Below are 13,726 nucleotides of genomic sequence, written 5' to 3' on the forward strand. Positions count from 1 at the left end.
ATTTTTGGACCGATGAATGGATAACTCCCACAGTTGCAAATCAGCTGCAAATTCCCTTGAAAGATCAGCATCATTTATTGAATGAGGTTTCTCTTTATATTAACCGTAATGGTCAATGGACTATCCCGCATATAACTAATAAAGTTATCTCTGCTAACGTTGCAGCAGTACCTTTAATGAAAGCTGATGACGATATCTGTGTTTGGACTGCAGTTAGAGACGGGAGACACTCGATTAAAAAAATGTACAATCATCTGAGAGTTTCAAATCAGCTCATTGCTTGGGGAAAGTTTATTTGGAAAGATTTCTTACCTCCATCTCGTTCTTTTGTGTGTTGGAGAGCCATCCTTAATTGTTTGCCTACTGATGACAAGCTTAAGCATCAAGGGATTCAATTTGCTTCTCGTTGTCCCCTTTGTTCGGATTATGCCGAGGATTCACTGCAAATTTGCATCTTCTATTTGGCAGGCAATCTCAGCTTTATTTCGCAAAAGAGTTATGATGGATGGGTCTCTTTTAGAGCTGATTACTCAAGCCATGTCTTGCAACTTTAGTTCTCAATTGGCAGTACTTTGGTGTTCGGCTATTATTAATGTTGTTTGGGTAATTTGGAAAATAAGAAACGCGGCTATCTTTGACGATTACACTCCAAACATCCATATTGCCCTTAGAATGATTTGGGTATCCATTAAGGAATCCGATTTTTTCAGATTGGGTTCAATGTACAATTCGATGGAAGATTTTCAAACTCTGAATTTGCTTCAAATTCAAGGCATTCCCAGACTCGCTCCAAAGTGTATTCAGGTTACTTGGCATCCGCCCTTAAGTGATTGGGTGAAGGTAAACACAGATGGTTCTTCTCTAGGGTCTCCAGGTGCAGCAGGCGGAGGTGGGGTATTCAGGACAGCAAGGGGCTTTGTAAAGGGGGCTTTTGCTTTTCCTTTAGGCAACGATTTTGCATTCGTGGCTGAACTTTCTGCCGCTATTTATGCTGTGAATATTGCTTGGAATAAAGGTTGGCATTCACTTTGGCTTGAATGTGACTCTATGTACGTAGTTCAGCTGTTCTCTTCTAAATCGAAGCAGGTACCTTGGATGTTTTTGCACAATTGGCTCAATTGTCTTCATTATGTTTCTAGCATGAATTTTCGGATATCTCATATCTATAGAGAAGGAAACCAAGTGGCGGACAAGCTCGCTAGACATGGAGTTTCAACAACTTCCTACATTTGGTGGGATTCGACACCTTCTTTTTGCAATTCTTGCATTTTTAGCGACTTTAGTGGGCAGTCTTCTTATAGATTCCGCTAGTTTTGGTTGTTTCTTTTGTATGGATTTTCCTATTTTTATTTATATATTATTAGGTCATTAGAAGCGTGATGCAAACGCTAAGAGGGTGTCAACATAGTTGAGATGCTCGGATGCGTTTTCTGATTTCTATTTACCAACATTTCACTTAAAAAAAAATTAAGTACTTGTGATTGCTATAGATCTCCTTTAATTTTAATCTTTTTAATATTATTATGGTTAAAATCAAATTTGGTACTCATGTGACATTGCAAAATAGGTTTTGGAAAACGAATATCACAAATCATATGATTTTGTAGAAAAGATGAAGAAACTGGATAGAGAAAAAAATTTGAAGGTTTGGAATAAGAATTCTATCAAATCAAATTAAAATGCAAGGTGTTGCGTTTTTGAAAAATAATGAAAGTCACGCTTAAAGTGATAGTCGGAAGTAAGAAATTTCGTACTCTATGGAATTGATAAAGTGGCTAGAACAAATCATATAAACAAGATTAAAAGATAATTGATTTATTTTATAAGTCACTCTACTTGTGAAATTTATCAAAATGATCACTCTACTAAAAGCGCTATAAAATAGTAACTTTACTAAATAAAACCTTACACCGGAAGATCATTTAATGAATTCCGGTTAATTTTATCACATGTACATCCGAATTTTATTTATAGTCCACATCACATAAAAAAAATGTTATTTGCCCGTGATTTTTGAACCAATAATTAATTTTTTTATATTTTCACCATCTTTTACCACCTTCATCCGCCACCATCACCTGCCACCAAGACCACTATGTTCCGCCTAAGCTCTTCCAGACGAAGCTCCTCTTCGAATGGCTGAAAATCTTTGTTTGGTGAACTAGACAAAGAAGATCTTTGTCTGACACAAAGCCAAACGAGATTTTTTTGTCTAGGTTTGAACCAGATGAAGATCTCTTTGTCTGGTTCAAAGCCAAACAAAATTTTCTAACTTTTAAAATACACTATGTTAGTTAGGCATGAAACCGATAATTATAGGTCATTTAATAATGAAAATAAATAAAATAATCTTTACTTTACAATAAACAAAATATGAAGCGTATATCATTAATCAACTAAGCACTCGCCGCCATAGAAATCACCGGTTACATCTACTTGTTCGACACTATATTTTGACTGTTTTTTCGAAAAACTTTACTAATAAATTTTAAAAAAATTTAACTTCAACCGAATAAATTACTCATAAAATGAAAAAAATTTGCAGGTTGGTCTAGTCTATTACTTTTTCCTTATGTCTATTTCGCCCTAGAGGTTGGTTCTGTCGATATTTCTAATTAAATCATTTTACTCCTAGTTATTTTATTTATAAAAATAAATCATTATTTTCTTTCTCCATAGAAATGAAGTGTGCCTTATCTTCTAAGCTGTTTTTCGCACTCATTTTCAAATTGTTGACCTCTGTTCCATTTTGCTTAGTTGTTTTCTTTTTCAATTGTATAAGAAAATAGGAAATTCTTATTTATATTTGCTGAGTTATGGAGAACAACATGTGGATGTATAATGTCTGAGATCATGATTTATTACTTCTAAATATCTTCCGAAATCTTCTCTCTCTTTTTCTTACTTTCTGTAGGCATTACTTCATCAGCAATTATTAATTTATAACTATTTTTTAATTTGAATGATTCTGTTATTAGTTTGCTCCAGTACCTCACAAGTGTCGATTAACATCAATTCTAATTTCTTAACCTTCAAAGTAGAAATAATATACTATAAATAATATTGTATTCACGTATTTGATACATTTTTACTAACAAGAATTAATCATGCAATTTGTTTTAGTTAGGTTTCAAATTTCCTCACAATATGAATAATAACTTTGAAGTTTTTGACACTCAATGCCATTTAAATGTGCGTGAGATCATTCTAATATCATTTTTAATTGTTAATATACAACTACACAATTCTATTGCAAATTTCTTCCTATATGAGCTAAGTAGCACCTAAATAAAAATGAAACACATGATACAATACAATAACCGTTATAAAATAACATCTTTTGCAGAAAAATCCCATTAATTTATTGCTAATGACAATATGTTTAAACAAAATTTCAAAAAAGTAAAAAATAAAATAAAGATTAAGGAGAACATGAGCTACTATGGAGCAACTCTTACGGGGTTCTTATATTGTGAAAGCAAAAACCAAATTGGACCATAAAACTGAACCGATTCAAATTGAAATTGCAATTACAGTTAGTTATTTGATGAATACGGTTTGGTTAGATCTGTTATTAGGTCAAAGTTCTGTTCTCGGTTCAATTTGGTCATTTTAAAAACAAATATAAACGAAAAAAACAAATAGAAAAATATTTTTTTAAAAGATAATATAAATCTAAATACACTGTGCTTCCTCAAACCAAGTTCGGATCATCCAAGTGCTTGTACCACGCGGATTTAAATTGCACTATGCATCTTAGGATAGTTTTGAAAATCTCCCTATAAAATTTTACTTTTTAATATGGCTTAAAATTTTATATTAATATGTAATTAGGTATGGATCATACATCTATTTATTTGTAAAAATACATCTTTATATAGTCATATGTTTACTGGCAATTAGAATGAATAAACATTAAAATTCAATTAATTTGGTATCAATTCATATATAATCGCCTTAACTGAGATAATACTATATACTAATACTTTTTAGTTTTTTTTTGTGAACTTACTTACACAATAAGGTGAGAAATTTTTATAAGATAATAAACATAACAGTAGGTTTTAGTGGTTTATGTATGTATGATATTCATATGATTGCACTTTTTATTATTATTACTTTTTATATGGAATTAATTGTACTACTGAGATATATATATATATATATATATATATATATATATATATATATATATATATATATATATATATATATATATATATATATATATATATATATATATATGCGAATGTATATGGGGCCTGAATATTTAGAATGAATCATAGTTCCCATCCTAAGGTGCTACTAAATGGAAGGATCTTATCAACGTCCATGAATGATAAATTGAAAAATCAAAGGCCGACCTATTTTTTCAATTCAAACTTTTACATTTTTTTTTCAATTGTGACAATTTTTTTTAATTTTCACAATTACATTCAATTTTATAAGTTTTTTCTACAATTACGTTCAAAATTTTAAATTTTATTTTTAAATTGAAATTTTTGCGTATTTTATTAGTTGTGACCCAACCTTTATAGTGATTGTTTTTTGAAAGATACAAATTTTAAAATTAATATAGAAACTTAGACATAGGATTTGCCTAGTTAAATGGTTGTCTGTTCCGTCATAGGCTTTCATATATGCATGGGTGTTGAAGGCTTGAAGCAAGTGAATTCTACATTTATTACCCTAGCTCCTAATGTAGCCTCCCCTGATCTATCAGTGATTAGTTAAACCTATTACTTGTTACAATATAATCTTAAGATTACTTTAAAAATTCTTACTAAGAGTTTAATTAGGGTTCTTATTAAGTTTGTTAATGCTAGCCAGTTTGTTTTTGTTCGTGCGAAAAGTATACCCGATAACATTTTTATAGCTTATGAAATTGTTAGAAGCTATCATAGAGCCAAAGACAATTCCATATGCTATTAAAGATGATATCCAGAAGGCTTACGACCGGCTCAGTGACTTGAAATTTTATTGAGGAAATGTTAATTGGATTGCGGTTTTCAACAAAATTTCTCGTTCTGATTATGACTTTTATCAGAACTTCAATGTTCTCTATGACGGTTAATGGGGAATCAACGGATTTCAGTTCAACTAAAAAAGTTACTATTGATTTGCCTATTTGATATTGATCTCTTCTAAAACTGTCAAAAGGATCATTATATATTAATTTCATCCAAAGAATCACCTCCATGACCTCTTCTTGGACTAATCATTTTTATTTTGTTATTCTTTCAAAAGAATTGGACCAGTTCATCAACATTTTCTACATTAATTAATTAATGAAAAACGAACATTTCTCAAGTTTTTACTGCTACATCTGTGTACTCTTTGGATTTTTAATTGGATTGCTTTTGCTATTAGTGAATAATATGATCGAGGGAATCAAGATTTTATTTATTTTTGAATGTTTCAATTCCATAGATTGATTTTAGAAAAAAAGTTACCAGTTTCAATTTAATTATTTCAAAAAATATTAACAATCAGTGCAGAAGAACCAGACAACGACTGTGACAAGAAATCTCAACCCGATGAGAATAATTTGAAACCTAAATGAGCAGTTTCGAAGAAACTATTTTTTGATGAATTAGAAAAAGTTGATCATCATCATGCGATGAAGGGGCCGAGTTTTACCATAGTGCTTACCAAAGAAGAGATCGAACAGGATTTCATCACACTCCAAAGTCGAGGTTGTTCCATTCGAACCCAAATTAGCATTTAAAAAAAAAATCTATCTACTCTACCAACCAATATCAACTTTATCATTGCATGATTCTACCTTACGATCACCTAATATTTGCAATATTTTGTTATTAGTTTGCTCAAATATCTCAAACATGTTAATTAACATCAAAATTAAATTTCAAAGTATTGCTGGTGGTAAGTTTCATAAAAGAATGTATACTATGTAAGTTTCATAAAACAATGTATACTATAAATAATATGTATTCACGCAATTGATACATTTTAACTAACAAAAATAAATCATGCAATTTGTTTTAGTTTGATGTCCAATTTTCTAACAATAAGAATTACATGGACAATAACTTAGAAACTCTTGATATCCAATGTCGTATAAATGCCGGGATATCATTTTTAGTAGTTAATATACACAGCTATAAAATCATATGGTCAATTTCTCCCCGTATCGTCAACTAAGTAGCGTGAAAAAATCCATCTATAAAAATAAATCTAATTAACTTATTGCTAATAACATATATTTAAACATAATTCCGAAAAAGTAAAATTAAAAATGAAGATTAAGGCGAGCGGAGTTACTACGGACAAATAAATATCCAATTGGCGCAACCTTTACGAGTTTCCAATGCTGCGAGCATGCTAACCCTTCTGAACGCAGCAGCTATGGGAGACTTCTGCTTGGACAGTGCCTTCATACATTGTGGCGATGAACTTAGAATCATCAAATTTGGATCATCGCAGTATTTGTCCCATGCGGATTTAAATTGTAGTCCCTTGCATCTGATTAAACCCCGTATAAATGCAGAAACTGCTCATAAAAAAATAAAATCAAAAAATAAAACAGTACTTACTGCTTGAGCAAGACTAGCATTTCATAAACACTTGTTCTTACTACTTCGCGAGCTGTTTTTAAAGCAGCATCCTTATACATCACAACAAGTTCATCCACCAATCTGAAACGCGATCAGTGGACGAATGAATTTCATAGCTTAGAATTATAAATTTGAGAGAAAATTTCATGTTCGGACTTTAGACTCAATTTTAAACACGGAGTCCACTTCATATCCTTAAGGAAGCAATTGGTCATCGATACAAATGAAAAAAATAAAAAAAGTAGCAAGTTTGTATATGATGATGCTTTTGGATTTCATTATCAATTATACGAGTTAAGCTAGTACCTTGAGATTTTAAATGCTGCGTAAATCTATGCAGGGGCCAAATAATATATCTTTGTTTACCTTTCAACTTTGTTTTTACAAAATTACTCCTTCAATTTTTTTTTTTAAATATGGTTACTTAATTTTAATATTTATACAATTAGGCCCTTTAAATTTTATTTTATACAAATTAGCAACACATAATAGAATTTTTAGTTCCGCCCCTAAGCTTATGGCCTTGGAAGAAAGTGACACTGACATATAAATCCAGGATGAAGCAAGAAAGAAAACAAATCTAGCTTAAGAGATGGAAGCAGCTATACTAATCTAGTGATCTTGATATGACCAAAAATGAGATTCTGAAGCATTATGAGATGTTTATTGACTCATGAGTTTAGCAGTGCATTTTTCGGATGTGTCGGAATATAGTAGACTATGATATTTCTTAAGCTATTTTTGAGTTTTTCGTATCGAGTATAATGTTGAAGCAAGCGAATTCTACACTTATTAACTTAGTTCCCAAGGTAGCCTCCTCAAGATCTATCAGTGATTAGAAACCTTACAATATAATCTTGTTAAAGGTATTTTTAAAATTCTTACTAGGAGGTTAAAAAGAGTTCTTGATAAGTTTGTTAATGCTGTTAGATTCCATCTTAAAATCAATTGCTATCAAGTGGAGGTGCCCAACTAATATATAAACACATGTCCATTCACAAATACAACCAATGTGCGATTTCCCACTTCAACACTCCCCCTCACGCGTAGCGTGTTCGGGCCGAGCAATCAATCCCCCCTCACGCATATCACGTGGACCGGGTCAAATTCAAATTGTGTGAATGGACAAGACTCTAATACCATGTTAGATGAATTTGGCCGGGTCCACGTGAGATGCGTGAGGGGGGATTGGTTGCTCGGCCCGAACACGCTACGCGTGAGGGGAAGTGTTGAAGTGGGAAATCCCACATTGATTGTGTGTGTGGGGACATGTGTTTATATATTAGTTAGGCATCTCCACTTAATAACAACTGGTTTTAACATGGAATCTAACAAATGCTAGCCAATGCTTTTGTTCGTGCAAGAAGTATACCCGATAATATTCTTATAGCTTATGAAATTGTATCGTAAAGCCAAAGACAATTTCATGTGCAATTAAAGTTGATATTCAGAAGACTTACGACGGCTCAGTGACTTGGAATTTTATTGAGGAAATGTTAATTGGATTGCGGTTTTCAAGAAAGTTTATCTTTCGGATTATGACTTCTATAAGAATTTCAATGTTTTCTATCATGGTTAATGGGAAATCAATGGATTTCAATTCAACTAAAAAGTTACTATTAGTTTGCCTATTTGATATTAATCTCTTTACTAAAGGATCATTATACATTAATTTCATCCAAAGAATCACATCTAATATGGATTAATCATATTTATTTTGTTATTGTTTCAAAAGAATTATTGCAGATTTGTGTCCGTTCATCAACATTTTCTTATATTATATTGAATAATTAAGGGTTAATTGCAAATGCATACACAAACTTTATCCTAATTTGCAATTACAACATAAACTTTAAAACTTGGCAATGTCAGTAAGCAACTTTTATTTTTTTGGCAAATTGGTACACTGACCAATCACGCAACGACACATGGCGGTATATTACAATGTCCACGTTAGTGTTTTTTCGTGTTTGATGTATCGATTTGCCAAAAGTGTAAAGTTTGTTACTAACATTGTAAGTTTCAAAGTTTATGTTGTAATTGCAAATTAGGGTAAATTTCGTGTATGAATTTGCAATTAACCAAATAATTAATGAAAAAAGGCAAATAAGCTCAAAAACTACTCACCTTTCAAAATCTTTTCAATAGCACCCTGACCTTGCAAAAAGTTCAATAGCACCCTATTTCGTATTTTTACATTTCAATAGCACCCTAAATTGAAAAAATTAAACAATTTCATTATTATAAGAATGAAAGTATTTAAAACAACTAAAATTAGGGGCTATATTATACTTTTTATTGTATGGCCAAATTTAAAGAAGCCCTTTAATTTAAAACATATTCAAATATATCCTCTTCTCCATTAATTAAGAAAATACTTAAACGTATCCGACTGTCACGACCCGATTTCTCGAGCCGCAACCGGCGCTAGGGAATGGGAGTGGTAGCTCCGAAACCCGTAGCAAGCCTAAAAACCTGTGTAAATTTTTCGCAAATCAAATCATTTTTTTTCATATATCAAAATACATGTGACCTTATTTTACAAAAATATCAGAGTTAAAATGCGCTAGTCAAATACATAAACAAAAACATCTAGACTACTGCGGACTGCTAGAATGAAAACCTTCTTTCACTTTTTGTGCAAATGACTTCCGAGAATTAAAACTTCGGAAGCTTGACTTTCCAAATAATATCATGCTATCCCTGAAAAATGGGAGGAGCAACGGGGTCAGTATAAAACTGAGTGAGTTCACCAAATTACACGCAATATCACATAAAGGGTTAAAACCGTTGAAAACCCATTTTATATATAGAAAATACTCTTTTAAAATCATATTGCATACCCTCTTTACTTTCCTTCATATCTCTTTATTTATTTCATAAACTTATAGTTTATACGTATTTGACATCTTCGATTTCTTATTATGGTTTTGATATTTTTCTTCTCTCGTTTTGTTTCATTAGTTTTCGACCGAATCTTAAATCTTAGTTTATATCATCATGATTCTAAGTCGAACTAAATCATTGGCAAGTCTCTTGTGACTTGATCCTTATGGTTGGGTCCCGAGATAGTTCAACCGAGTTACCCATAACCATATGGTACAGTCCCGAGATAATTCAACCGAGTTACTTGTACCATTTCTCAATCCCAAACGATCGATAGGAGTCCCGAGATAATTCAACCGAGTTACTCCTTAGACACGGGTCCCGAGATAGTTCAACAGAGTTACCTTCGTGTCTGCATTCAGACTCTGCACCCTGCAGGTCTTTTGAACTTAACTGTCGATTCATATGATTCCTATTGACATTTAATAGGAGTAATTGTTCACATTGCGTCTCGATCTTGTTTCATATTGATTCTCGATGTATCACACTTACTTTTTATTTCGTATGAGTTCCGAGGATTATCATCGAGAAGGGATGAGATACAGGTCCCGGGATAATTCTACCGAGTTCAACCTTGTATCTCAGTTCTTATTATTTTGTGTACCATAGTACAATTCTCATTTTACGTTTTTGTATTTTTCGTTCTGTTGTATTGATCCTTTATGGACCATGGCATGCACATTACAATCTACAAGCATACATCTATAACACACGCACGTATGGGTATTTATTATGTTTGATAGTACATATCGGAATATACTATATTTCCTTATTCATATTTGATTCGATTCATGTCATTTTACTTTACCCATCCCCGGTGCCTTAACCTTTATGTTATTATCAAAATAACACATTACGATAAAACATCATTTTCAAAGCATACATACGTATACATTTTAAAAACAAACATTTCAAATATATAAATATTCATATAGCTTTTCGTATTAAAATACGTAGCTTTATGAATATTAGCGAGTAATTTAAAGTGTACTCACCACTTGCTATCCAAATTCTTCAAATAAGCATGACGATATTTTGATCCGTTTGCCTCGAGCCTTATCGATAGTCGCTTCGTTGATTCTATGCAAACATAATAATAGCAAGAATTAATAAAATTCTAGCTATTATTAACTTATCCAAAATTATGTTTCTAGCCAACTTCGGCTATTGAAAATGCTTACTTAAAATAGCCCGTATTCTAAACAAATTGAACATATCTATAGTCCACAACACCGTCTACGACTTTCATTTAGACTCAAACTTCCTTCGACATCTCTAAAGTCTCCAAAATCTTACTCAAAAATAGCTTCTTAATCTTCCCTTTTTAATTAATGTTTTTCGACCAATTTTGAGCTATTAAAACTGTTACTTAGAATTGTCCAAACTCTTAATAAAAATGACATTCCTAAAGTTTGGAATGTCGTCTACAACTTCCATTTAGACCTTGGTTTGAAATTAGCCTTCGGAAGTGTCGGAAACTAGTTTGGAAGTTGCTACCCCGGACTAGTCTTATGGATTGCAGAATTTAGTCTTATGGGCTGCTGTGTTTGCAGCCCATTCTGCTGCTGTTCTGCCACTATTATGGCAGCAGCTATTCCGCACTTTCATTCTCAATATTATAACGAACAAAACGACACCAAAATCAACTCATTCCGACATTCCGTTAGCTCACAATCTTATTTCAAAGTTTGCTCCTTAAACATGTTTTAATTCATTTCTTTAACTCATAATTTCCACTTAACTTTAAATGCGTCTACCTCATTTTTAATCCGACTTTTCCGAAGTCGATATCCTTTTTAACTTCGATAATTATCATTTCACACTCCCGATTACACAATTTATTTTATTTGTCTTTTCCCTTAAAATTTAATATTTTTCAAAGTGACTAACTAGTCAACTTTGAACCAATAAACGACATACTTAAAAACGTCCAAACATCAAACAAATTATGTATTCCTATAGTCAAACACCCCGACTACAACTTCCGTTAAGGACCAAATGAATTTAGACGGACGTATGAGCGGCTGGGGGCTGCTGAAACAGCCCCCCTGGGCTGCCCTGTTCTGGGCAGAATCTGCCCAGAAACAGGGCAGTGTGTCTGCTCTGGTGAGCAGGGCTGTTCTGCTCACCGGAGCAGACTGGTTCTGCTCGCCGGAGCAGAACCGTCTCCGCCATGATGTACTCCGACATGCACACGACCAATCCGACTAATTTCCTGCCATGAAAACCGACTCTAAGCCGACCAAAACGCTGCTCAAAGTCAGCTTCTTAAGAAGGTTCAAAACAGTTTTTATACTTAACTTAATCTCAACCAAACTCAATCAAACTCCCACAAAACACATCAAAACCTCCATAAACTATTAAACTCCAGAAATTACCTTGAGCTTGATAATTTAACCTCTTGGCCAAACCAATTTCTTCAAGAATTCATCATCAAAACTCCAAAATTAGCTCCAAAAACCATAACTTTCCACCTTACAAACATCAAACACTTAACATCAACCTAAGCTCAAAAAAACTTAATTATTCTTATCAAGATACCTTCAAATATAATCATAGAACTTAAAAATTATTAGCTTACCTTGGTTCCTCATTGTCTTATGATCATTTGGCCTCTAACATCATCAAATTCCATGAAACAAATGATGAACTAAGTGATGGTGATGGTGATCGGCATTCATGGAGCAAAAATGAGAAGTTTTAGGTTTTCAATTGCTTTTTAAAATCTGAATTTAGTCTTGGCTAGAGAAATGAAGAGGTGGGAGTAATAGGTGTCTTCATTTCATAGACCTTGTGGGAGAAAAATCCATATAAGTGCTAGAATTTGGCACCTCTTAATACTCAATACCTCAACTTCTATTTCTTTTAATTATATTCCAATTTGATTTTATAACTAATCGGAACTTTGACGATTTTTGTTATCGATAAGTAATGGACTTTCCCTCGTTATTTATTTATCCGCGTCCATTTATTTATTTATGGCATTTTTCCTTTTTCTTTAGTCCGATTAAATCCAATTTATCGCATAATCATTTTCAATTAAAATTATTATTTTATGATAATTCCAATAGACCCGCTTCGGTCTAAGTCCTTATTATCCAATCTTAATCTGATATTCTCGTTCTTAATCTTTACGATTATGCCTCGTGGCACTTCACGTAATACCTCAAAAATTTAGGTTATTACACCGACCCACCCGCTCGACCCGTCATCTTTCTCGTCCCGCCACCATCCACTGTCAACCCACCGCTGCTCGTCCTCCATAGGAGGACAAGCTGCTTGTCTACCCCATGGAAGACGAGTTGTTGCTCGTCCTCCATGGGGAAGACGAGCCTGAGGAAGACGAGTCTACTCGCCTCCCATGTGAAGCAAGCAGATCTGCTCGTCTTCCTGAGGAAGACGATTTTGTCTTCCTCGTCTTCCATGGAAGACGAACAAGTCGTCTTCCATGGAAGACGATTCCCAACAATGGGTCCGACGTGATTCCGGCATAACGAGGTCGGAAGTATTTTATTTAATTAATTTAAAGTTAAGTGGAAATTATGAGTTAAAGAAATGAATTAAAACATGTTTAAGGAACACCCGGATCTTGTAATCAGCGAATTTCGCCGCTCATACTCTAGCTAAAGCAGCGAATAAGAAAGCCAAAGGAAGAAAAACCTTCATTTGTAAAGACAGCCGCATCAACATTGCAAGTAAGCATACCCAACGGAGGAGGACTCCATTTTAATGTAGGAACAATACTGCTGGTGACTGAAGATGGAGAAATCTGTGCAGCATGCCATTGATGAAGAAAAACCAGAGCAGAGGTAATAACAGTTGCAGGAGTATCTCTAGACTGATTCCACAAGACGGCATTTCTATGATCCCAGATTTTTCAAATACACATGCAAATCTTTTCAAGAAGGCAAATAGCAGAATTATGAAAGCAAGAAGTAAGCCACTGTTCAAAAATCAAATGACCTTGAAGGCGGTCATCTTTGAAAAAGAAACGCCAACATTGTTGAGCAAAAAGACAAGAAATGAAGGCATGAGATTCAGACTCACCAACAGTTAGACAGACAGGGCATTGGTCCGGGACAGCAGCTCGACGAGTGCGGAGATTATTTATCGTGGGGAGACAGCCTGATAATGCTCTCCAAATGCAATTCTTGGCAGGAGGGGGAATGTTCAAACTCCAAAACTTTTTCCAAGGAAACACAGAGTTGTGTGTGATTAAATTTTGAATTCGGATGGCTTGGAAGTACCCACTGCGAACAGTA

At 33.4% G+C, this 13,726-nt stretch overlaps 1 long non-coding RNA gene across 1 annotated transcript; it reads right to left on the reverse strand.

The window, feature by feature from the left end:
* Positions 1–9,071: 9,071 nt before the first annotated feature.
* Positions 9,072–12,217, reverse strand: LOC126661246 (uncharacterized). The gene is made up of 3 exons (XR_007635581.1): positions 12,046–12,217; positions 11,843–11,938; positions 9,072–9,281 (listed from the first exon to the last, which is right to left on the reverse strand). It is a non-coding gene; the product is annotated as an uncharacterized LOC126661246 (long non-coding RNA).
* Between the last annotated feature and the right edge of the window lie 1,509 nt (positions 12,218–13,726).

Source organism: Mercurialis annua, linkage group LG8 (assembly GCF_937616625.2).
Source record: "Mercurialis annua linkage group LG8, ddMerAnnu1.2, whole genome shotgun sequence".
Lineage (NCBI taxonomy): Eukaryota > Viridiplantae > Streptophyta > Magnoliopsida > Malpighiales > Euphorbiaceae > Mercurialis > Mercurialis annua.